General features: G+C 36.1%; 1 pseudogene; it reads left to right on the plus strand.

Moving 5' to 3' along the window:
- The window catches only part of LOC129503999 (nucleophosmin-like), a 191,539-nt pseudogene that overhangs the window by 10,940 nt on the left and 153,288 nt on the right, over positions 1 to 27,311 (plus strand).

The raw sequence follows: 27,311 nt of genomic DNA on the forward strand, positions 1-27,311 counted from the left end.
ACTCTGCCCTGATCCATTTTTCCAAAGTAAGCATTTGAAAGAAATTTAATTCTTTAGAGATTCTAAGGAGGACCCACTTTCTCATAGATATTAGGGTGAAAAGGAGAATTACAATCTCCAGATTCAGCCTAAATCCATTGTATTCTGAAATCTTGTGAATACAGAGTACAAGGGAGGAAACCTCTGTGTCACCAGCCTAGAGCTCAGGCTGCTGCCTCTGGGTGTCTTCTCTCTTCTCTCTCATTAGAAGAGTGTGTGTGTGTGTGTGTGTGTGTGTGTGTGTGTGTGTGTGTGTGTATGTTGGTGCATTCTCTACCTGTGATGGCTTGCATGATGACCTCCCAAAAAATATGTCCACATTTGGAACCCATGAATATGACCTTATTTGGAAAGACTGCAGATGTAGTTTATTTAGGGACCGTGAGATGAGATCATCCTAGATTATGTTGTACATACTAAATCTAATACAAATTGCCCTTATAAGAGACAGAAGAGGAGAAGCCACAGAAGAGAAGGCCATGTGAAGATAGAGGCAGAGACTAGAGTGATACAGTCAAAGCCAAAGAATGACTGGCACCAAAAGCTGGAAGAGGCAAAGACCAGAATCTCCATAGAGCCTCTGGCAGAAGTTGGCCCTGTGGACACCTTGATTTAGGACTTCTGCTCTTCCCAATTGTGGCAATACCTTTCTATTGTTTTTAAGTCAACCAGTTTGTGGTAATCTGTCACAGAAGCCCTGGAAACTAATATACTTCCTAATAGCAGGGGTGTGAATCAGGGAAGGAAAGGGTAAAAAGAGAAACAAGTTCACTGGCCCTATGAAAGGTCATTTTGTTTTAACATTGTTTCCTCGCATCTGTCCTATACTCCAAAGGGGACTTCTGCTGACAACAGATTGTCAACAATGCTTCAATAAGACAGAGCCTTTCTTTATCTCTATCCTAACCTTAAAGCCAAATACAGCTTAGTAGGGCCTGAAGCCAAGGGGATTCTCTGTCATTGGTCAGTAGGGAGTTTTGAGTTTGTGTGTAGGGTTTAGCCAGTCTTCAGACCTCTGTGGACTAAATAAAGTGCTTGTGATTTAAAAGAACATTCTCTGTGGGGATGCCTGTATACCAGCTTCTCTGTGTAGTGAATAGTTACTTTTTCTATCATAAAATAGTCAGCTAGAAAGATGCTAAATCTCCTGGAGGAATCTATAGACTTCCAAGTCTATTTCCCATAGTCTGGTTGATGTTATTAGTGGTGACATAGTACCTCTTCTCACTGTTGTTCAGTCTCACTGTGGAATAATCAATATTTATCTCTCAAATATTTTTAGGGAATTAAAAAATAAATAAATGATTCTGATCTGGTCCATTTTTAACCTGCCCTTACCATCCCAACTGTCATTCCAACAAAGACTTACCACTTTTCTACATACAAATAAACTGTGTTTGATTAAAAATTTTAAATGTTCATGTGCCCACTTGGGTCCCCAGGTAGGTAAGCAGCCTAACTAGATTACAGATGAGCCACATGTGGTTAAATGACTCACCTAGTTATATAACATTTGACTCCTTTTATTGTCTTGAATATTCAGTGCTAAGATTTGGAATGTAGCTGCCACTGTGAATGATTTGTGATCACTTAAAAGTGAAGAGAGAAGCAAAGAGCAGGGATAAATTCTGTAAAGTGATGAAAACAGTCTGTGGAACCAGGAGCCCAAACTGTAGAGAGGACAATTCAGAAATCACGTCGCCTGCAAGTGTTGTAGCAGAATTTAAAGCAGACTATATATATTGATAGCCTCTGGGCCAGGTCTGACCTGCACATGTGCCTTTGAAAAATTTAACCAATATTTAAAAAATCAGGATTCATAAGAAAATGAATTTTTCTCTTGAAAAGTTGTGGATGCTATAGCAGTACTGAATTGCCAGGAACTGGGTTATGGAGGCCCTGAATTTGCTTGGCCAATCCTACTAAAGTCAGACGTAGTTAGAAGGGGAAAGGCTTATGGACTGCAGTGATTGGGTGAGACTTTGAACCAGTTCATAAGTGAAAACATCTTAAGGGGAGGGGATAATAGTGTGAGTCCTATTTTCTAAGGAGTGGATGTGGAATTAAAAAATTAATGTTAATTTTGGTTCCTTTTTCCCCAACTTCCCCGCTCTCTGAGCCATCCTCTAGTCACAAACTTGATGTTAGATGTTAGATAAGTGATTAATACTCTTGGATCTCTAGTGCCACATACACAAAGCAGGAATAATAATACCTACCTCGGGATGCCTGGGTGGCTCAATGGTTGAGCACCTGCCTTTGGCTCAGGTCCTGGGATTGAGTCCCACTTTGGGCTTCCCACGGGGAGCCTACTCCCTCTACCTATGCCTCTGCCTCTCTCTCTCTCTCTCTCTCTCTCTCTCTGTCTCTGTTTCATGAATAAATAAATAAAATCTTAAAGAAAAAAATACCTACCTCATAGGGTTTTTGTAAAGACTGAATAAGAGAATGTATGGTAAGCATATAACATGAATAGAACATAATCAGTACTTATATAGTAACCATTATTGTGCTGGTTATTATTCACAAAGTGATATTACTTGCCATTAATGGCTTTGGAAATGGAGGCTTCAAACAAAGAACAAGATGTTGAATGGCATAGGCAACCAGTACCTTTAGAAATAATAGGAAAGTTAGTTACTGCTATACTGCACTAGCCCTTGAAAAAAATGTGTAGTGTTTAAAGAAATTGCCTGCTAAACTTCTGTATGGCTTCAGTAAAAAAAATTATGTTCCATTTTCACAGCATGAAAGAAGCAGTTAAAGCAAGAAAAGTGCATTTAGAAGTTTGAAGAGTGCAAGTGTCTGATGGGTTGAGAAATGAGATTAACCCTTCATTGACTAGTGCTCCATTTTCTGTCAGAGTAAATTCTTTAGGAAAAAAGTGTTATGATGGTTCATGGGAGCAAAATAGTGACAGTGTCCTCTTGGTTGTTTTATTTCTCCCTGAGGTCCATTGTTTCGTCAAAAGAAGCTACCTTTCCTAGTCAATCTGCTTTTTGGTAAGATTTTTCTTAAAGTATGCAGTTGACATAATTAAGTGTGGTTTTGAGGTTACCTTGTATATTCCAAGGTGAGACCTCCATAGGATCTAATTATTTTTTTTTTCATTGAAAAGATGTTTCACAGACAGAAGCTATAGATCAAGACTCATTACAAAGGCATCTCATTATTTTTAATGAGCAATTCCATTATTTCTGACTCTGCTGAGAGCGGGACATAATTCTGTTAAGGAGAGAATCTTGTTAAAATTTCTTAGTCAGAAACATAGAGCTTCCAGTCAAATTCTGCAGTCCCAAATACTAAGTTTAAAGACATAATACTATATGTTTATGTGGGCTTCACAAAGGTGTGATGATATAGGGAGCATACTTCCTTTGAAGGAATAATTGGATATTGTGTGATTCAGTGTTATTTATAGGTCTTTGAAATTCTAAAAATGAGCAATTTTTAGCAAACATTCTTAGTATTTAAATTCATTGAACTAGTCAAAAATTAATCATCTGATAACTCAAAGATTTTGTCTGGAGTCTTAGAAATCCTTATTTTCTTCCTGACTTTTGGGATCTATCTCTTGTTAAAATTTAGATATGTAATAAGTTCCTCTAAAAATTTATGGAACAAGATCAGAAAGAAAGGGGGTCATATATTTTTTTAGGGCAGGGGAAAGAATGATTTACAAAAGAGAAGAAGATAAAACTGAACAGAGAAGGGAAAAATAATGTTCACATAAATTGCTTATCACTGATGCCCTGAAAGCGAACCATCTTGTAGTAAATACCTCCAATCTATTGTTCCCATAGCCTACAAAAGGAGAAAGGAACCCAAGTGTAATTCAACACTTGTTATGGTATTGTGCTTAGTGATAAGGGTATGTGGGAAATAAGCAAATATTTCTGTTTAAAATTATAGAGTGTGTTTGTACATGGATGTGAGTGGTGTGGGATGTGTGTGGTGCAGGAGACTCTATGAAGAAGAATAGTAGGAATGAGTAGATGAGAATGTAGTAATTAATTATAATTATAATAGAGAAGAAAGGCATACAAGCTGTCTCATGATAGCTTAATTCCATTTGTATTTTGCAAACAGAATGATGTCCTCCAAAGGTAAAGGTTTTAAAGACTTAAGTACAAAGGGTTATTCAGCCTAAGAGGTCAAACCAAGTTAAGAGAAAATAAAAACAAAAGCAAACCGAACAAAAAGAGCAAACAACAACAGAAACAAAGATAAAATCAAGTATATAAACATTGTTTTTACCTCAAACTCTTTGTGGAAAAACTTGGGAAACAAGACTCTGCTTATGGGAAGATTGTAAACCTGGACCTTTCAGGGATCCGAAGGGCCCATGGAGTTGGTACCAGGTCTCCAAACCAGGAAGGTTAATGTATAATTTCAGTTTCCTGGTAATTCTTCATAGGCCCAGACTTACACCTGTTAAGATCCAAAGATATAATAAAAATTTTATCAGAAAATTTGTAATATACACAATTCTATTTGTATTTCCAAGATCTTTCTTTATTTCCCTGTGGTCATTAATAGGCACTAGTGTTTTTTTGTTTTGTTTTGTTTTTTGTTTTTTTTCTTAAAGGATTTCTGTCAGCTTTAAACTTAACGTTGACCAGAAATTGGCATTTCCCCCCAAATGTTTTAAATCGAAACATTTCAGTGCACTTTTTCCTAACTGGTCATAATTTAATTTGATAACTTACACTATGGCCACATAAGTTATTAGTTGCTATTATTGGAGTTTTGTACACTTACTCAAATCAGCTTGCCAGACCTATATACACATTATTTTCAATGTTTTTTCTTTTCTCTATAATTTAAAGTCATAAACTAAAAATAATTGTTTCTTTAAACATAGTTTAAGAATAACCCATTGTGAGAAGAAAGGTATAATTATTATTCAACATATTATTTTTACCAAATAGCATGTTACTAAATTTGATAAATTTTTTTGTGCATGATAATGTGAGACCAACTCATTAAGTAATGCCTTGATCAGATGTATTAGCATGTGAAAAGTTTGTTCAGCTTGTTGGTGTTTTATGAAATTCAAGTACAATTTGATTCATGTGTAATCAGTTTGGGCTTAAAAACTCATACATTTATTTACTCTGTAAATATTATTTAAAGCTATGTTATGTGCAAGATGTTATATCATTGCTAAAGTTTACCAAGATGTATCAGGTTTCTTCCCCTAAAGAAATTACAGTCTATCATATTCATACATATACCCATACATGATGGCATTCAAAAATCACTCACAAAAAGTGGAAAAGATAAGCAGACTTTTACAACAAGAATAAAGGATGTATTGAACATCAATCTCCAGATGTATCCCATAGCTTGTCATGTATACCTTGTTTTTTTAAACCTGATATTGAGTGAAATTATTAAGCCTTCTAGAATATGGACAGTGATTTGTGTCAGACCTCTTGAAATGCCTCTGACCAGGGAATGTGTGTAGCTGGAGGGTCTCAGTGTCCCTTTCAGATAAACAGATATAAGAGATTATGGATAGTTCAAAACTCTCTAGTAAAGAAATATGTAAAACACAAAATTTAGCAGTGAATGACCCAATGAATCGTACTAAGGGTGATGGAAAGACCCACTTAACTGAAACTAGTGTCTGCTCTCTGCCATGGTTTGACATATTAGGGATGGTGCCTCATTTCTGAGTTTTAAAAATTCCCGGTCCAAATTGGGTTTGGTATCAGATCCGGATATTCTATTTTTCTTTTTTATGAGTTGGCTAAACATTGATGATTGGTTCAAAAACCAGTTATCCAAGAGCCCATCCACTGTCTCCTATAGCAGTGTTCCATTTATGAAAAGTAAAAGTCATATATTAGGAGCTCTGGCAGATTAAGTTTGGCCCCCAGCAAAGATATGCTGAAGTCCTAATCTCCAGTACTATAAATGCCTCTCTATTTGGAAACAGGAACTTTCCCGAGGCAATTAAGCAAAAATGAGATTACATTGGATTAGGGTGGACCCTAAATCTAATGATTAGTATCCTTATACGGAGAGAAAAACTTAGAGACACCTAAGTACACATATCCACAGGGAAGGAGTCCATGTGCAAATGGAAAAATGGAAGCAGTACAGCCAAAAGCCAAGCAACACCCAGGGCTGCCAGTGACCACTAGAGGTAGCTGGGAAAGAGCATGGAACAGATTTCTCCCTCAGAGCCTTCAGGAAAACATGACCTACCAATATCTTGGCTTCAAATTTCTAGAACCATGAGAGAGTAAGTTTCTCTTTTAGGTCACTCAGTTAGTGGTACTTTGTTACAGCAACTCTAGGTAACTGATACAGGAGTGAAGAAAAAGGAGAAGGACATGAGTAGGTTATGCCATGTTTCTTGCCTGACCACTATCTTCAGGAGATGGACATTTATGCTAAGAGGTTTCAAATCAAATGTGCTTAATATTAACATCTACATGTGTTCTCTGGAGAAAATCATGATACTGTATTTTATTTTATTTTATTTTATTTTATTTTATTATTTTATTTTATTTTATTATTTTGTTGTTATTTATTTATTTATTTGTTTGTTTATTTATTTAAATAATTATATTTTTTTCACTGACCTCTGCTTAGATACTCTGGAAAGGGAGATTTGTGTGAATACTGTCTTACTAAAAATCAAGGACCCTGCAGTGACCCACTGTCACCTGCAACTCTGATCCTGGGTTTGAGACAAGGTACCTTGGCTAGATCTTGGACATGAGATCTAGAAAGATTTACTCAATATCTATTGTGGCTTGGCCAAGTGTTTCTTAGTGCAAAGGACTTGGAGACAGTAGACTCTAATTTTATTCCTAACTTTGTAACTTTTTGGAAAGTGCCCTTGTTCTTGCTGAGGAAACTTTCCAGACCGCATCAGTAACAGGAGGGTTTATGTAGGAGGTCCCTTTCAGTTTTCTGATTCAATGACTTAGTAGGTGAATAATTTCCTTAAAGTCACTCGTAAAGAATCTGAGATATGCAACTAGAATTTACAGTTTACTCACCTACAAGTTTAGGCTTTCAAATAATTTTAATTAGCTCTTGTTGAATTATGAAGTTTATTTTATTTCTGTTTTGTTATAAATGAACTGCAACTCTCACTCTTAGATGATTTTGCTAAGAATAAAGGGAAAGGCAGTAATTTGAATTTCAGATTTCTATCCCATCAAATATGAAATGAATATTTAAAGATGAACAATAAAATTAGGCCACATTTTTGAAAAATATTTCTGCTTGCTAAAGTCAGAATTATACAGCCACGACCTTTAAATAAAATACAGAGTTTCAGATAAATGCAATACTTGTAGATTATAGTTTCTGGAGAATTCTGCCCAAAGTGATATATGCCCATTCATCTTTCCTTTCAAAGAAAAAAAAATCTTTAAGTCAGATGAGTGTTCTAGAATGCTAAAATAATATGAGTGGCTCCACTCTTCCATGTTAATATGGATTTCCCCCAAAGGTTTATAATCTTTGATGTCCAGTCATGCTTGACTTGGCATTTAAAAATTCTCCAGTAGATTTGCATCAGAATATGATTAACTGCTAGGCACTCTGGAAAGAACATGGGGCTGCTTGTTTTTGCTTTCTCTTTAGATCAGATGCTATACTGAGTGATGTATTACTGACAGTATCAAGGTAAATGGAGTTTCCCATGGAAAATTTGATTTTGTTTGAGATATCATAATGTATTATAATATGTTAGTTGACAAATCGGGGCATACGTGTTAATGTCATGAAAGCATCAGTGAAAAATAAACCAAATTTTATAACATGATTGTATGGGGTGATTATCACATGATTTGATGGTAAAAGAGAGAGGCAGTGTCCCTGGAAGGATTCAGACAATATAAGTCAACACATAGCATTTCTCCATCTTTAGTTATCTTCTCACATCTCACCTCACCCACATTCTTTAGCTAAATAACTCATGGCTCCCTGTTTCTTTCTCTTTTTTTTAAAGATTTATTTATTTATTTATGATAGACAGAGAGAGAGAGAGAGGCAGAGAACAGGAGGAGGGAGAAGCAGGCTCCATGCCGGGAGTCTGACGTGGGACTCGATCCTGGGACTCCAGGATCGCGCCCTGGGCCAAAGGCAGGTGCCAAACCGTTGAGCCACCCAGGGATCCCTTCCCTGTTTCTTTTATGCATATATTTTATTCTGCTGCCCAAATGTAGTGCAAATCCATCTTTAACTGATACAATAAAAGCACAAGAGAGATACAGGGCATTTTTAACTCAGTATGGACTCCTTGGCATTTGGATGCTCAATAGTGTCATGTACTTTACAAAAATGTAGACAATGGTAAGATTTTTGCTATGTGTGTTCCAGCAACACTGTGAAAACATCTCTTTCTCAATGAAATAATGACACAGTAATGAAGATTCTTGCTGCATAATGAGCCCAGGGGCTAACAAAGGAGCTTAGTCATTAAAAGCTTGGGCTCTCCAGAACCACACTACCTGGATTTACTCAGCGCTGCTACTTACTAGCTGTGTGACCTTGAACAGTTTACTTAATCTCTCTGCAGATTGCACACCATAAAAAGTAGAATGGGAACGATAAAAGGATCTTCCTCTGAGGACTGAGTTAATACATGTAAAGCCCTTAGAAGAATATCCTTAACATTATAAGTACTTGATAAATCATAGTTGTTATTATTAATGAGTTTAAATATAGGTAAGAGAAGTAATCCGGGGGAATGAGCATAAGTGTGTATCATCTGCAAACATCCCAAGGAGCAATTACATAAAATTCTACAGTTCAATCTTTCAGTTTGGTTATTTTAAACTTAGGGTACCAACTTTGAGATTCTCATTGTGTTTGGCCAACCCAGAGCATGTTAAACTGAATTTTGATTCTCTATATTCTTTGCATCCATAGCTAGCTCTTTCAGAGCTGGTCTGTGGAACTCAGGCAGCACATGGAAGTGAAATTCTAAACTTCTTTACTTCCCTCTCACTGAAGAAGCACAAGAAGCACATGGATAAATGTAAAGCTAGCAGAAGGGTCAAAACAGCTCTGACAGACTCAAAAGTATAACTGAGTAGGGACTGATCATCTTATTGGCAGCATTTGTCATCCCAGCTACAATCAGAAGAATGAAAAGGAACAGCAGCTCAGGGCGGACAAAGGATGCTATAGAGGGGGTCTGGACTCCCCTGACGTAGAGACTTCCTCCAAATTTATAAGAATATATTTCATGACATAGTAGTCAAGAGAAAACACAGGCTGAATAATGTGTCTGAATGCTGTGACATATTTTGCCCTGTTGGATGTAGACTTATAAGTAGGCTCCACAGACGAGAGAAACCAGTACAAAGTTAAGAAGGTGGATGTCCTGCTGTTTGAGATAGGACAAAGGTCTGTCTTTCATGAGCCCCCACTTAACCGCCTCACCAAGTGCAGCTTCTCTATATCCCCGTCCTTCCACCCCTTCCACCCACAGTATCTCAGCCAAAAGGGATATGAGCTATTATATTCCTGTATACGTTTTCTTCTCCATCATTTTTTTTTTTTTTGCTTATGATGCTGCCCACAAGTGCTATAAGAGATATAATGCAAGACTCTTCCTTAAATGCAAAATGCTGTCAGTTAACACTTCCTTGCTTCTAAGCAAAGGTAGAAGGACCCCATGGCTTCTTCACATTTATCAAAGATAGAAAGGCAGATGTCTTTTGGAATGCCAGGACTAAACTTGTGTAAGACAGTCCTTACACAAAATTTTTATCACCTTATCACCTGATGAGGGAAATTCATTTGGAATCTGTACGGATACCAGGGACACTGGCATTCTTAGTGTGCTGCAATTCCTAGAAATACAAGCTTTGTGAGGCCAAGAACATGTGCTTATTCCAGTGGACTTGAACAGACTAATATACTGGAGAAGCAGTGGAATTCAGCTGCCCTCACTCACATCAGTATTGCATTCTGTTCATTCAGTAATATATTTTTAAACTTGGGGGCAAGTGGAGTATGGGGGAGTTATTTTTGCTTTAGCAGCCCAAGTAGAATAGTAAACTCATGGTTCTGGCCTTCTGAGACTCTACATATCCCTAAACTTGAACAGAATTGGAGTTCGTAATATATAGCTGATCAGGTCAGAACCAGTATTACATTTAAATGAAAACTCAGCATTTGTAGGCTTGTACAACACTAAGTTTTAGTATAAATATGATACTAGTTTTTGTGACTTATCTTCAGGATTTAGAGTTTAACTCATCACCAAGCACTTCGTCTGTATTATAACTATCTCACTTGTGTTTCTGTCTCCAATGCATAGCCTAATTGTAGACACCTATTAGGCATTTAGCTTTTTTTTTTTTACAGGGGAATGAATGAATATATGAATATAAAATTAATATTCTATTTTATATAAACATTCCAGTGAGCAGATTACAAGTGTAAAAAGCAGAAAAAGCTAAATACATTGTAATTTTCTATCATATTCTATTTCTAAAGTGGGCATAATTTGGCTGTTTTGAAAAAGAACACCAGGGAAGAAAATGAGATGTCATTTCCTTTTAGCAGAGGTGGCAACTGCTTTTTTTTTATTTTATTTTATTTTATTTTATTTTATTTTATTTTATTTTATTTATTTTATTACTTTTTAAAAAGATTTTATGTATTTATTCATGAGAGACACAGAGAGAGGAGAAGCAGAGACACAGGCAGAGGGAGAAGCAGACTCCATGCAGGGAGCCCGATGTGGGACTCGATCCGGGTCTCCAGGATCACACCCTGGTCTGAAGGCAGAGCTAAACCGCTGAGCCACCTGGGCCGCCCATATTTATTACTTTTGAGTATAAAAACATGAATATCTAAACCTACTAGTAGGAACTATATGGTGAGTGTTCATCAAAGACCCAGAGTCTTCTAGTTTTGACTATAAGAGGAGAATTTAGTGTCTAGTCTCTCTGCTGCACTCAGATATATTAGAATTAAGTAAGTGAGCATGTTTTTAATGTTGAAAGCTACATTGTACAGCTGTGGAAGGGAGACAGAACTAGAGAGAGCCAGATATGAAAGTACCTTGTAGTTTATGTGGGAGTCTCCTTATCCCCCAACCATGAAACTGTAGCTAGGGAGAGATGGCTATATAACATATATTTAGAGAGATATATAACATATCTATGCAACTAACTTGGCCTCATCATGGAAAATAGGTATATGATATAGTAAATAAAAAGTAAAAGACTAAATTTTGTATGTGCTTTCATTATAACTACAAAAAATTTTACTCATGACTAGTGATTTTTTTTTCATTTTTTCAAGCACCGTCCTACACAGACATTAGAAAACATTTTTATAAAGAGCCAGAGAGCAATCTGTTTTGAGGACAAGAAGCCTTGTAGCATGAAAGTAGCCATAGACATTATATCAGTACATGAACATGTTCAGGGACTGCACAAAATAAGAAAAGGCTATATTTGGTCTAATGGCCACAGTTAGACCACCCATGTTTTCCTCTTTTGACAGATGTTTACTTATCAGACAAATGTTACATACCAGGTGTTGTGTTACATACTGGGATACAAAGGCAAATAAAATCTGATCCTTATGTTCAACTGTATCCAAGTCCAACCTTATAGTCCATTGCCTTATTTTTAAAGTCATCCATGAATTAATTTTCTCTGTATCTTGTTGACATCCTTCTAGCTGATATAACCTGAAGGATAGGCTGGCTCCTTCTTTCAACATGCTTTGAGAGTCTAGGGAAGGAACAAATGCAAATGAGTAAGGAAATTTTGAGCCTATGTGAATAATAATTCTTCACTGAATATAAATTACCTTCAAAGTATGTGGTTACTACTATTGCTCAGCTCTGCAAAGGAAGAACAGAACTCAGTGTTAATGTTGAAATTTGCCTTCAAAGACAATGGAGTCAGTGAACTACAGAATCCTTGCTATCCTTATGGAATATTCATGCTTGGCAAATCCCACTCTGTGTACTATTATTGCTCATAGAGTGCTCAGGGAATATTGAGTAAATGCTGCTAGAGAGGAGATAAGACTTCAGAAAAGAAGAGTGCAAATAGAAACGTACATTTTTACAAAGGACTAAATTGTATGAGTGCTAATAAGAATGCAATCTAAGTTTAATCAGGAGTACCTTGTAGAAGTGGGATAAGTACAAATCTAAAACATTCTGATGGCTTTGCCAGAGGATGTTCTACATGCTAAACTTGGGCAAAAATTCTTATCAAATAATGTTGTGAGTTTTTAAAATATTGAATAAGTATACACTGATTATCTTTTGTGCCCAGTAGTCAGTGACTTCTTGAGGTTTGAGGGAATGAAATATTACTTTTTGCCCGATGGGAGGTGGTCCAGTCGGGATTTAACATTCTCACATAGAATGTTGGTCATGAGCTTGCTTTTCACCACATGGAGATTTTGTTAGCTTTCCAGGTCAGATGAGTCTAAGTAGCAGAAGAAAAACCACCCCAAAATCCTTTCCATCCCACATGAAATCATGCCTTAAAACTGAACAGTATATTATAGAGACATTTGCACTCAGAGACACAGCTTGTTCTCAGAAGGCAAATTAAGTTTAAAGTTCTTTCAAAGTGATAAAGAGCAGGTTAAGCCTGCTGGTCCCATGATGTTTTAAAGCTATGCACATTTTTCTCCTGCTTAAGGATTTACAAAGTGTTCACCATCTTGTATCCTTATAACATTGATAAGTTTATCTTTGGCAAAAGACTCTATGCATTCAGTGCTCATCACTCTGTTGCATTATTTTGAAGGACCATTAGAGAGAATGCACATCTGGGCTGCATCACAACTTCCCAGGCTTGTGACCATGGGATTGCTGCCAGCCTCTTATTTTCTTTATTTCTAATAGTGGATAAAAGTAGTATTTACTTGGATCCTGGGTGGCACAGTCAGTTAAGCATCAGATTCTTGATTTCAGCTCAGGATATAATCTTGGGGTCAAAAGATCAAGCCCTGGTTAGGGCTCCCTGCTCAGCAGGAAGTCTGCTTGAGATCCTCTCCTCTCCCTCTGCCCCTCCCCCCCCCCACTGGCTCTCTCTCTCAAATAAATCTTTTTTTTTTTTTTAAGGTAGCATATACTTTATTGGGCTGCTAGAGTAAAGGTAGGTAAAACACTTGAAGTACCTGACAGATAACATCTTTTCATAGAAATTAGGAACTATTACTTAGAATACCAATAAAAATATATTTATGATTAGCAAAAGTTCAAGCAACAATTCAGTCCTTGTGCTTATTATTCTGAAATTGATTTCTAAACTTTTCCTGAATTATCAGCATGCTAATAAGACATTGGACATAACTAACAGTCCTGGAGGAAAAACTTGGACATTTTTCTTCTTTTAAAACTTATTTTGTCATTTGGCATGGTCTGACACTAATGATTTTTAGGTTGGAGGGAGAATTCTTCACATAGTATGTAGCCATATCATTCATCAACCAAATAGAGTCATTTGTAAAAGTAAAAAGGTTATTAAAACAATTAAATTCCATAATTTTTAGAATATTTATTGACTAATACAATGGATTTATTGATTTTGTAGATCTATCTGATAATTATATTCAAAAACTATTTTCATAAATAAAATTCTTTCTAAAAATAAAATGCAGATGCTTAACTGACTGAGCTCCTCAGAGCTCCCATTTTCAAACTTTAATCAAATTCTTATTTATATCTGTTTCATACCATATTGCTAGTATGTTTCTGAAGAATGTATATTCATTCGCACTATGGTCTTATTTAACTTATTTTTTCAAGGGCACCTGGGTGGCTCAGTCAGTTAAGCATGTGCCTTCAGCTCAGGTCATGATCTCAGGGTTCTGGGATTGAGCCCCACATCTGGCCCTCTGTTCAGGGGCAAGTCTGCTTCTTCTTCCCCTGTTTCTGTGATCTTTCTTGCTCTCTCAAATAAATAAATAAAATCTTAAATAAATTACGTTTCATAAAAATATGAAATCTTCAAAAATATATAATTTTCAAAGTTGCATTTTGTGGCTAATACATTTGAAATTATTAATATCTTCTATTGACTATCTTTGTAGACCATAATATATTTAATTAAGAATGTACTTTTTTTTTACATATGCTAAACTCACTCCTAGTTGTGAATCAGTTTTTTAAGATAGATCTCTCTGTGTATGTATTCTTTTTGGTTCTATTTCTCTAGAAAATCCTACTACAAACATAACAAACTTTTTAAAGCTCTATTTTTTAAAAGATTCTATTTATTCATGAGAGACACACAGAGAGGCAGAGACATAGGCAGAGGGAGAAGCAGGCTCCCTGTGGGGAGCCCAATGAGGGACTCGATCCCAGGACCCACAGATCACAACCTAAGCTGAAGGCTGACACTCAATCACTGAGCTGCCCAGGTGCCCCTAAAGCTCTACTTTATTTTATTTTTGGAAAAAGATTTTATTATTTTTTTAAATTATTTATTCATGAGAGACACAGAAAGAGAGAGAGAGAGAGAGAGAGAGAGAGAGAGAGAGAGAGAGAGAGACTAACAGGCAGAGGGAGAAGCAGGCTCCATGCAAGGAGCCTGATGTGGGACTCGATTCTGGGACTCCAGGATCACACCCTGGGCCAAAGGCAGGCACTAAATCACTGAGCCACTCAGGGATTCCCTAAAGCCCTACTTTAATTCTATGAATTGAAAGAAGAAAAATGGAACCATTATAGGAATTAATTTTCTGTGTGATGAGTCTAGCAATACTGATATAAAATTAGACTCATTTAATTATTCAGAGTTCTTCTGTTATTCAGGTCAATAAATTAATAGCTATCATTTTATATTTTATTCTTGCGCATGAAAAGTTGTAATTAAAAGTGAGCAAGGCTAATTTAGAAGAATAGTAATTTGATCTAAATAAAAAGTCATGTTGCATAGAATGTTATATAAATATGTCTTTTGTTGCTACATGTATTAAATCCTTATTTTTCTAGTATAGTCGTCTTAAATTATAACATTTGGAGGCCATGGAAGTGCTTTTGAAAAAGACTTGAGTCCTCCAGTTTTAATATGATCAGTGATGTTGCTACAATTCCTGTGATTGAAGTGAATAATGACATTTTGTTAGTGTTACATTATCAACTTTCTTGAGAAGCAGAAATCTGATTTTTATTTTTTACTTTGCAATAAACCATTTTAGGGGCAATAAGTGAAAAAAGGTACACATTTAATGAAGATTTAAAGATAAGATTTCTGCTTCTCAAGAAAGTTGCTAATGTAACACTAACAAAGTAAGTTATAATTTTATTCCACAAAACAAGGAAACAACCGTTGTGGAAAGAGACATCAGAATACTCTCTCACTTGCTAAGGCAGGGCTTCTTGGCTTCTATTCTCCACTCAAATTTTACATGTGCATGTCCAGTATTTGCCCATGGCCTTCCTGACTAACATCTTAGTGGCTTGAACTTCTCGAGACCATAGAACTGTCTATGGCCATGAGGAAAGTAGATGGTGCACCAAGTGAGTCCTCAGAGGACAGCATCAAATTCTTCTCCGCACTCCACAAGAGATTTGAAGCATCTCCCAGTGTGCTTCATTTTATCAGCAAGAACCTAGTAACTATGCCTTATTTAAAGCATTAAGCTTAAGTTATATTGCATTTGAAAAGCTTTGGGAAAAGAAGTACAAATTGATGTTTGTCTGTAAAATTAACCACCAGTTGAAGCAAGAACTCTATTCCGTGAACCTAAATCTCTCATGCACCAAGAGAGAACACAGCAGAAACTCACAGTACAAAATGGAGAACTCCCAATCCTAAACCAGCTCATTTGAATTCAAACTATTTAATAAATAGCACTGTTTAAAAATTCTGGAACAAATGTCAAATCAGACATTAAGGCAACACATGTAAATTGGACCTGTCCAAACCAAGACACATAGTTAGCCTGTGTATGTGTCACCACTGTCAGACCATCTGAATTACTGCCACTCATAGATGATTTATCGGATTCACATGTAAAATATTTGTCAATTTGACTACTTTCCAATTTAATTATCTCAACTTTCATTTCCATAATAATTATGCTCATCATATATGTTCTTGAAATATCCTTAATGCTTTTATAGTTGTTAGATAGCATAAGAATAACAACATGAGTTAAATACTTCAAAATTAAACCCATATTCAACAAAATGTGATGCTTGCTCATAATTCCTACCACCTATTGTTGGTATGGACAGACCTAATGTATTTTCCTATGGAGGATACCTTTTTCCCACATGTGTGAAAGTAAATAAGAGGTCACTAGAAGAGAAGCTTCTAGTTTTAATGCTACTGAGTAAATTATCCAAAAAATTCAACCCATATGAAATGACATAAGAGGAAGATTGAAAAAATTTGACCCATCAGAGTAATGCCCAATTATAAATCCATGCCCCAAAGCTGAAATCCAGAGCCTTTAATAGTAGGAAAAATATTTGCTGACCTTTTGTTTTTGTATTGAATGACCATTCCTCTCTTCTCTGATAGAAATCCTATTATGTTTCAAGTTTCAGAAGTCATGCCTTTTCGTTACCTTACTCTCTCCTCTGTGTTTTTATTCCAGCTTGTAGCTACATTTCCTGAATCATCATCATGTTTTCTTTTAAATACTTGCTTATTTTTCTATATTGTATAAGGCTCTGTCTAGGACAAAGCTAAGTCTTATTCCTTGTATTTAAACATCCACTTAGTGTGATTTAAAACAGAGTAAATAGCTCAAGACATGTTTGTTGAAAGTCATCAAGATTGCATCCATTTTCTGGTCATAACTGTCCTACTACTCACCTAAATGATTACCATTTAAAAATTCAGGTTGATTTATAATACTGAAAATTTTGTGGACTCCAGTATGACAGTTGGATTTCTAATAACTATACTTGAGACAAAAATGGCATCAAAATCTATTCTGATTGCCGTAATGCTTTTAAATAAACATAGAGGGAAGCAGAATTTGTGTAATTTCTCAAAACCAGCAATACACATATGTTTATGACCAGTTGTTCAGCCTATAGAAATTGGTGTGCATATGTATTTCTAACAGCCTGATAATAAATATGTTACTCCTGAAGAGGGCTTTGGTATTGTGGATGGGAAGATGATTTTATATAAATACATAAGTTACATCTTTCTGTAGAAACTTTGTCTCATATTACAGTGTCAGATTCAGTGTTGAGCTGTTGGCACTATAATAATGAATAACAATTTTCACATGAAAGATTTTATAAAAATCCTTTCATTCTTCAGCTTACTACCCACACAAGAGAACAATTTGGTTCAAGTACTTAAAATGACATATCTAGTGGCACCTGGGTGGTTCAGTCAGTTGAGGGACTGACTCTTGTTTTTGGCTCAGGTCATGATCTCAGGGTCTGGGGATCGAGCCCCATGTCGTTCTCTGCACTCAGTGGGGGTCTACTGAAGATTCTTTCTCTCTTCCTCTGCTTCTCTCCCCCCTCACACACATTCTGTCTCTGTCCCTCTCAATCAATCAAATCTTAAAAAATAACATATTTAAAAATAGTAATTTGTCATGAGGCTTTCTTTAAGCCATCGATGTTTTTGGCTCATGAAACTGGCTTTCTCACATAAAAAGGACCATTTTTTTAAAATTATGAAGAACATAGTGTGTTTCAGGGAGAAACCATGTTTAAAGCATCTCCTTTTGTCAATGTCATTAGGCTTACCTAATCAGAGCTTTCATTCAATGTCTGCAAAATTTAGAGTGTCTCTAAGCACAAAATCTATGTATGCCAATATACAGAACACGTGGTGTTTCTATTTCAAGGAAAAAATTGTGTTTACCCTATTACCTGTCATCATAATACCCGTCGGAATTGTTGTTGTAAGTCATTCATCATCTTAGAAGTAAATAATTTTCTTGATGTGTTGTAGGAAAAATACATCAATACAGAGAATGATGATGGTGTGATTATAGTAATTATCACATGTAACATGGGTAGTTACTACTATTTACTTCTGTTCTAATTCATTATAGAGCTAGTAAAAGTCACACTAAGGAGGATATCCAAGGTGAAATAACATTAAGGAATTTTTGTTCACTGGAATGAAATGAATAAAAGGCTTTGAAGTAGATTTGATTTACAGTTTTTTTCTGGCTAAACTCTAGGGCAAATTTTAATTAGCTATATTATGATTTTGAGAGGAATTAAAATAACTTTCAACTGGAAACAGTATTATTATACATAGTCATCTAAAAGATGAGAAAGTCAAGAAGATAATAGATATTAAAATGTTCTATTATTCCAAAAGTTAACATTTGTGTTGTTGATTATAGTTTTCTTTACTAGATCCTGTATTATCCACAGGCAGAAATCACTTTATTATTATTTTTCTTGTAATGCCAAACAAAGTGGTATATGGAATATATTGGCATATGGGAAGTGATCATGTGTGCTGAGTCTCATACTGGTGTGAGAGATCTGATTGTTAGATTTTCAGGAATTGTACAGACTGGTGTTGTCTTGGTAGCTTGACATCAGGCATGGTGGGAATATTTATAACATAGAATTAGTCAAGAAGAAGGCTTTTCCTCAGAGAGCAGATTATTAAACATTTACTGGCATACCACCAGAAAGCTTTCAATAAATGGTAAATGAACAAAGAATGAGTGATTGGTTTTAAAAATAGTGATGATCTACAATAATACAAAGAAATACAAACTACTCATGAAATAAACACACAGCATTAAATAAGATAAAATATTTGGAATTTGGTGTCATATAGGCTTCCCATTCTAATGTGGACTCTAGCGCTGACTAGTTGTATATTCTTGTGCAAGAAATTTAGACTCTTTGAGGTGGAAGTCTCTTCCACCATGTGAGGATACAAGGAAAAGTCTGCAACCTGGAGTAGGGTCCTCACTCAACCATGTGGCACCTCAATCTTGGACTTCCAGCCCAAAGAACTGTTTTGAACTAAAAGCCAACAAAGATTAAGTGGATAATGATAAAAATGAACACCCATTTTTTTTAACACCCATTTTCTTTAAAAACAATTAGATTAGGAGTTTGTACAAAGGCTGAATTGCATATTTTTGACGCAGAGGCACTGAATTATGAAGGCAATCCTAGTTACATACCACTGGCAACTTTGAAAATGTCTGTACAGCTTGTGGTTTCCCTCAGGCTTTGAAGTAATACCCTGTGTTCTTATGTATGGTTTGGGGTCTGTGCATATTAGTGGACAGTGCTTAGTGACTGTAGGCGAAGATACAAAGTAATGTGAAATCCCTAAGTATATATGGAAAGTGATCTGCTCCTGGAAGTGGTAGCAAGTTTCCACGGGGAAAAAAATAAAACTTGCAGCTGATAAAGATGATGATGATGATGATGATGGTGATGATGAAGAAGAAGAAAAAGAAAGAAGAAGAAAGAAGAAGAAAGAAAAAAGAAGAAAGAAGTAGTAGTAGTAGTAGTAGTAGTAGTAGTAGTAGGGGCAGCCTAGGTGGCTCAGCGGTTTAGCGCCTCTTCAGCCTGATCCTGGAGGGCCTGATCCTGGAGACCCGGGATTGAGTCCCACATCCGGCTCCCTGAATGGAGCCTGCTTCTCCCTCTGCCTATGTCTCTGCCTTTCTCTCTCTCTCTCTCTCTCTCTCTCTCTCCCTCTCAAATAAATAAATAAATAAACAAATAAATAAATAAATAAATCTTAAAAAAAAAGAAGAAGGAAGAGGAGGAAGAGAAGGAGAAGAAGAAGATAATAATGATGATGGTGATTTTGATGATGAGGAAGCAAAAGAAAAGCTTCAGTAAGTAAATGTAAGTGTAATACTCCAGCCAAAAATAGACAAAAGTCAAACCAGAATGCAAAAGACTCAAAACCATTAACAGTAAGATCAAAAGGTAAGGAATCCCTCAAAAAAAAAAAAAAAAAAAAAAAAAAAAACAAAAAAAAACAGAAAAAATCTCCTAAGACACCAAAAGAACCTAGTTCTGTTGAAGACATTAAAGCGAAAATGCAAGTAAATATAGAAAAAAGGTGGCTCTCTTCCTAACTTGGAAGCCAAATTCATCAATTATGTGAAGAGCCGCTTCTGGATGACTGACCCAGGAGGCTATCCAAGATCGCTGGCAGTGAAGGAAGTCTCTTAAAGGCAATATTTTAAATAGTTTGCTAAAATTTTCCATCTTATTTCATTTCTGTAATGGATAATATATGGCTGTCCTTTTTATAATACAGAGTGTGAACTTTCCCTACTATGTCTGATAAATATTGTCCAGGTCCCATTGCTAAAAATGTGTTGTCCAAAATGTCTGTTTAATTTTTAAGAATGGAATTTTACCTTTAACTGGTTTTAAATATATGTGGAATGTCATAAGAGCAATGGTGGTCAGATAAACGGAAATGGTAGGGAGACAAAAAAATATATATGTGAAATAAACTCAGTATTCTAATGAAATAAAAAAAAACTCTTTGAAGTAACTTGCTCAATGGTGTGTATGAGAGAGAGAGAGAGAGAGAGAGAGAGAGAGAGAAATGGAGGTAATAATGTTCACCATATAGGAATATAATGGAGACTACTTACAATTTATGAGATTGAATCATAGGGAATATATTTTGTTATACGTCACAAACATGTCACTTATTTGACATGGCTTGACTTTTATAGTAGATGTGCAATAAATGTTGGAAGAGAGACAAAAGGGAAGAGAAATAAAGGAGTTTAGGAAGAAAGAAACAAGAATATAGAAGCTTCAGAATTTTATTCAAGAATTTTTTCCACTGGGATCCCTGGGTGGCGCAGCGGTTTGGCGCCTGCCTTTGGCCCAGGGCGCGATCCTGGAGACCCGGGATCGAATCCCACGTCGGGCTCCCGGTGCATGGAGCCTGCTTCTCTCTCTGCCTGTGTCTCTGCCTCTCTCTCTCTCTCTCTCTCTCTGTGACTATCATAAATAAATAAAAAAAAAATTAAAAAAAAAAAAGAATTTTTTCCACTATGTCCATACACATCCTGCCCAACCATCCAGTTCAGTAATATAATCAGAGACTTACACAATCAGACTGTGATGTTCTCACAGTCTGGCTTAAGGTATTGAAGCCCCTGGAGCTTCCTTCTGCACTGGGCAATATACGTCTAAATATGTGATGTGTATTAGTATATTGTAATCTTTTGATAATGGTAGTCAATTTAGACTATATTTTGGGGACTAAGTTAAGAAACACTATGTAGCTAGCTAACTCATTTTAAAAAGTAATATATGTCTTTTTTTGATGAAAAAATTCCTATCCGTACTGAATTTTAAAATAGCTGTATATCTAGAAAACACATGTAAATATTAATTAGAACATAAATCAGATCATGCTGTGCATCCTGTTCTGCAGAATGTGTTTCAAACTAACAAATATGCCATGGCTATCTTTCCACTGAATGCAGAGAGAACTTTTTTATCTTTTATTTTTATATGATGTTCCATGGTATGGATGATTCAAAGAAGACTAAATTTGGCTTTCATGAACAATGCAGCAATAAGCATTTGTATATGCATGTATATATGTTTTTACATGTTATTTTCATACATGGGTAGTTATTAATATATGATGAAGCCTTAGAGTTGGAAGTGCTTCAAATTTGGCTAAATATGACTAAATTGTTCTCCGAGGAGGTTGTGCTAATTTATATTTTCTCGAAAATGGCATTTTTTCTCCATATATTAAAAAACATAAATCATCTCTGGAATATTTTCAGGAGTTGAAAGAACCCTTTAAATTGGTATTAATTGGTTATTACTAAGGCTGATCACCTCCATGTGTATTTATTTCTTTTTAATTTTTTCTGCCCACTTTCTCTTCATATTTTTGGCTTATCTTTCTGTTGGATTGTAAGGCATCTTTTTAAAAAATATATTTGTCTGTCAGTATGTTCCAAATAATGTTTACATTTTTGTTTTTCCTTAACTTTCTCTGTGGTACTTTTTACTATGTCAACATTTTAAAATTTTATGTCATGAAGTCTGACAGTATTTTTTTTAAAGATTTATGTCACACACACATCCCTATCAATCCTTCCATTTTCCAATAGTTTATACATATTTTTATACTTAAATCTTAGATCTCTAGGGAATTTATTTTCATGAAATGATTAAGCATCGGTTGGTTCCTTATTACCTAATGACTATAAGTTATCCCAAGGACACTTATTGAATTATCCACTTTTCCTTGTCCATTTGAATTACTTGTTTTCCAAGGGAGAGAGGTAAGACAGCAGAGGAGTAGGGTGACCAGAAACTTGCCTCCTCCCTCAAATAACAACTAGATAAATATCAAATCATTCTGAAGACCCAAGAAATCAGTTGAAATACTTCCTTTCCTATATTTGGATTGTCAATGTATCTTGGGTATAGACTTCCAAAAATTATTTTCCAGTGGTTATTCTAGTCTAGCAACTACAATATCCTATTGTAATTTTGTTTGTTTTATTATATATTTTAATATTATCTAGGACAAATTCCTTTTCATCACTTTGTGTGTGTGTGTGTATGTGTGTGTAATTTACCTGGCTAGACCTGACATTTTCTTTTTCTAGATAAATTTTTAAATATTTTGACACATTGCAAATTGAAAGACACAGATGCACACACATTGGAATTTTCATTGAGCTTATGCCTAATGTGATATAACATGAATTTCTGTATTTCTCTATTTATTTAAGCTTTTCTTCTTGCTTTTGCAGGTATTTTTGCAAAAGTATTTTCAAGATTTTTTTTTTTTGCTCTTGTTATTGGGAATGGGATTTTTTAAAATTTAAATTCAATTGGCCAACATATAGTAAGTACATCATTAGTTTCAGATATAGAGCTCAATAATTCATCATTTGCATATAACACCCAGTGCTCATTACATCAGGTTCCCTCCTAAATGACCATCACCCAGTTACCCCATACCCCCCACCTCCCCTCCAGCAATCCTCAGCTTGTTTCCTGTAGATAAGAGTCTCTCAGGGTTTGTTCCCTCTCTCTTTCTTTCCATTCTGTTTTCCCTCCTTTCCCCTATGATCCTCTGCAATGTTTCTTATATTCCACATATGAGTGAAACTAATACAGGAGAGCTAGTTTCTTGTCTAATGGAGTTGAAGAATGAATCTCATGGATAAAGGAGAGTGAGTAAAGTGATAGAAGTTTATTAAAGATACAGAGAAAACTCTCAGAAGTGAGAGAGGTCCCAACAGGGTTGCAACTGAGGGCTTTTTGGCTGTCCTTTTATTGAGAACCTAGCGAGGGACCCCACGGCCTTGAGATTCTGGTGCAGTCTTGGTTTGAGCAGGGACTATTGATAATACCCTCAATGACTTATTTCTTTGTGGTCTGGTGAATTTCTGTGATTACTTGGTAGCCATTAAAGGAAGGTACTCCCTAACATTTTGGAGCTAAGGAGCCAGGTTTATTTATTTTTTTCCTGTTTTTGCTGTCTTATCTCTGTTTCCTTGGGATGGGTAGGAGCCTGAATCTTGGCCTTTTGGTTTCCTTCAGGTTTAGGGGAATCCACGGATCTACGGGAGCCAACTTTGGGCCTTTCCCTTATCTTTCCCTGCCTAGCCCCACCTGCCTCTAACTCATTCCTACATAAAAACCATATGATAATTGTCTTTCTTTGATGGACTTATTTCACTCAGCATAATACCCTCTAGTTCTATCCATGTCAATGTAAATGGTAAGTATTCATCCTTTCTGATGGCTGAGTAATATCCACTGTATATATATATATATATATGTATGTGTGTGTGTGTATATATATATATATATACACACACACACATACCACATCTTCTTCTTTCTCCATTCATGTGTTGATGGAAATCCTGGCTCCTTCCATAGTTTGACTATCCATGTGGGATATTTTTTTAAATTGCATTTTCTAAACTGTTATTTGTGCACAATAAAGGTAGGGGATTTTGTATATTTGCTTTTAGCTTTGGCACTATTTTGAAATTCTTCACCATTTCTAATGCCTTTTTTTGGTAGTTTCTCCTGGGTTTTCTATTTTTTCTACGGTTTTCCATATATTACATATTGAGTACTGACCCTCTGTTTTTAGTCTAATGTCATTGGCAAGCAATTCCAAAAAATGACAAGAAAAGAAAGTATTTTTTACCTTAAACCTGACTTTGTTGGCAAGGCTTTTAGAATTTCACCAGTTAACAGGATTTGTATGGGCTGGTGAGATGTGTTACACGTGTTTATCAAGGTACATGCTCCATCAGCTCCTTGTTTCTTACAGTATTTTAAAAAAATTATTACACATTTATTACAACTTCCCATGTGCTTTTCCCCCTACTATTTTTATTATTTATTTATTTTTAAAGATTTTATTTATTTATTCATGAGACACACACACAGAGAGGCAGAGACACAGGCAGAGGGAGAAGCAGGCTCCCTGTGAGGAGCTCAGTGTGGGACTCAATCCCAGGACCCTGGGATCAGGACCTGAGCTGAAGGCAGACACTCAACCACTGAGCCACCCAGATGACCCACTCCCACTATTTTTAGAGAGCAGTAACCATATTTCTAATCAAATTCAGAATGTAACTGTGTTACATTTCACTGATAATTTAATAGACTAGTAAAATTGATTTGGTATCTTATTTAGAATTTTTGTTTAGATACTCATAAGTAGGAGATATTTGTAATTTTCTTTCTCAGTCCTATCTTTTTTCCTAATAGTACTATTATGATTATGTAAGAAAGGACTGGAAATATTTCTCTCAGTTTATATCAGTGGTTCCCAACCCTGGCTGTACATTAGAATTTTAAAAACCATAAAGATTAAAAAATTACTGGGGTCGGGGCCCCACCCCAGATCACTTGCATGGACTGGAGTATCAGAATTTCAGTGTAATGTAGTCTCAGATTTCTTCTCTTTTTATCTTTTGTTAAATATGCGTGCCACATTACTCATTCTTTCCAGCTGAGCAGAATAAGGGAGTCAGCATGCATCTGTCATCAAACCAAGCATTCATCCATTTTTCTCTGGAGCAAAACTAGAAGTTTCTCAGGGTATTGGCCATTTGAAACTTTCACTAGGTGTTCATGACCCTTCTGTAAATAGAACAGCTAATGACATTAAAGTATTAAGTCTTCAGTGTGATAGCAGGTTATGCTTAGTATCTGATTTTGAACCTATTATTTTCCCCACCACCTCTTTGTCCATCACAACTCACTTTTCCTATGTTCCTCTACCAACTTCTCTCTTCCTTAGAGTGAAATTGGTCTTCCATGCTTTAGATTCATTCTCCCCTCTCCATAATAATAAATTTGTCCTCCAAGAGTCTCTTTCTCCCTGTCCTTACATTCTATTTCTCTATTTATATTGCAAACGTCCCTCTTCTGCCAACTGTGACTGTACCATGTTGTTCACTATGCCTCAGAATTCATCTCTTGAAGGCAACCTCCCCACCCAATCTTAACTTGCTCTTTTGCTCCCAAGTTAAGCTTCAGGTTCTGTATGGATGCCCCCCCCCCTTTTATTTTGGATAGTTACAGGGAAACCAATCTCTTTGATAACTTTCACAATATTTTTCATTCTTGAATAAGTCTATCATCTGCTTAAGAACTGACTTCCAGGGCAGCCCAGGTGGCTCAGCAGTTTGGCGCCGCCTTCAGCCCAGGGCGTGATCCTGGAGACCCGGGATCAAGTCCCACATCAGCCTCCCTGCATGGAGCCTGCTTCTCCCTTTGCCTGTGTCTCTGCCTCTCTCTGTCTCTGTGTCTCTCATGAATAAATAAATAAAATCTTAAAAAAAAAATAACTTCCAATCAGTAGAGGGTAGGGGGGTGGGGGGGACAGGGTAAATGGATGATGAATATTAAGGAAGGTATGTGATGTAATGAGTACTAGGTATTAAGACTGATGAATCACTGACCTCTACCACTGAAACAAATAATACATTATATGTTAATTAATCAGATTTAAATAAAAATATTCTCTTGGAAAAATCGTAACCAAATAAACTGACCGTTCTTAACATCCCTCTGCAAGATTATAAATCTCTAGGACCATTCATTAATTTGTGTGTTCACATACCCACGCATTCTAACATTCTCCACCAAACTCACATCCTGTTTTTCTCATTCTAAATTTGGTTACTATTTGCCTCTAAGAGACCAATGTTGTATTCTCAGTCACTTTACTGGCAATGTGATTTCTCTCTGGCCTGACACACTTTCTCTGTGCTTTCTCACACTGAGAGATTCCTGATTTCCTAACCCTATGTATCTTGTGTAAGGATTTGAATAAAACACTCCCCATTCCTACACGTAATTCATCCGTCAACTTTATATTAAAAAATTCTGTTCATCTGGGACTTTTATCATCTGCTTACAACTCCTTACCTCTCCTCTCTATACTGCCACCTACCAAACTCCCAGGCATCTCTCCCCTCAATTCATTAAATATTTTAGCTTCCAGATGATTACCCTCATTCACACCAAGCCCTGCCACCACCCTGTTTGATACCTTATCACTGAACCCACCCACTCAGTCTGACCTCTGAAACAATGATCTCCGCTTTATTTCAGACAAATCACCCTCATCAATGACTCCACATTCAAATCTTCTTTCTGGTGTAACAGATACATAATTCTAAAATTTTACATTTAGACATTCTACTTCTTATCCTCTCATCTCTCTACTGAATTATGTATTTGTCTCTGTTATTTGTTTTGCTTTTTCATATCAGTTGCATAAGTCCTACAGCTTCTGTTTCCAAAACTTGTCCTGCATCCAGTTATGTCTTGCCCCCTTGGCCACGATCATAGCCATTCTGGCCACCATTTTACCTCACCTCAACTTCTGCAGTAGTCTCCGACTTGTCTCCCAGCTTGATTTTTGCTCCTCTGCTTTCGTTAGATACTACATCAGATCCTATCACAACCTTTTTATAACCCTCCATGGGCTACCTGTTGCAAATAGGATAATATCTGCACTCTTCAAAAGCTCTATACAATCTGTTCCCTACCGACCTCTTAGATCCTATTTCCTATCACTCCCCTTTAATCACTGTACTCTGGTAACAGGGATCTTTCTCTCTTCTTCCTTTGAAGGGGCCAAGCTTAGTCCTGCCTCAGGCTTTTGTACTTTTTTTTTCCTCCTGCCTGAAACATTTCTCTCAGATCTTTGCTTTGCTGCCTCTTCTGCATTATTTAGATTTTAGCTCAGATGCATCCTTCTCAGAGGATTCTGTTAAAGTACTCATCAACTACTCTCTTTCCAGTAGTTTTTGTTTTCCTGCATAGTTTTAGTCTTATGAAA

The sequence above is a fragment of the Nyctereutes procyonoides genome, unplaced genomic scaffold (assembly GCF_905146905.1).
Source record: "Nyctereutes procyonoides isolate TBG_1078 unplaced genomic scaffold, NYPRO_anot_genome, whole genome shotgun sequence".
Lineage (NCBI taxonomy): Eukaryota > Metazoa > Chordata > Mammalia > Carnivora > Canidae > Nyctereutes > Nyctereutes procyonoides.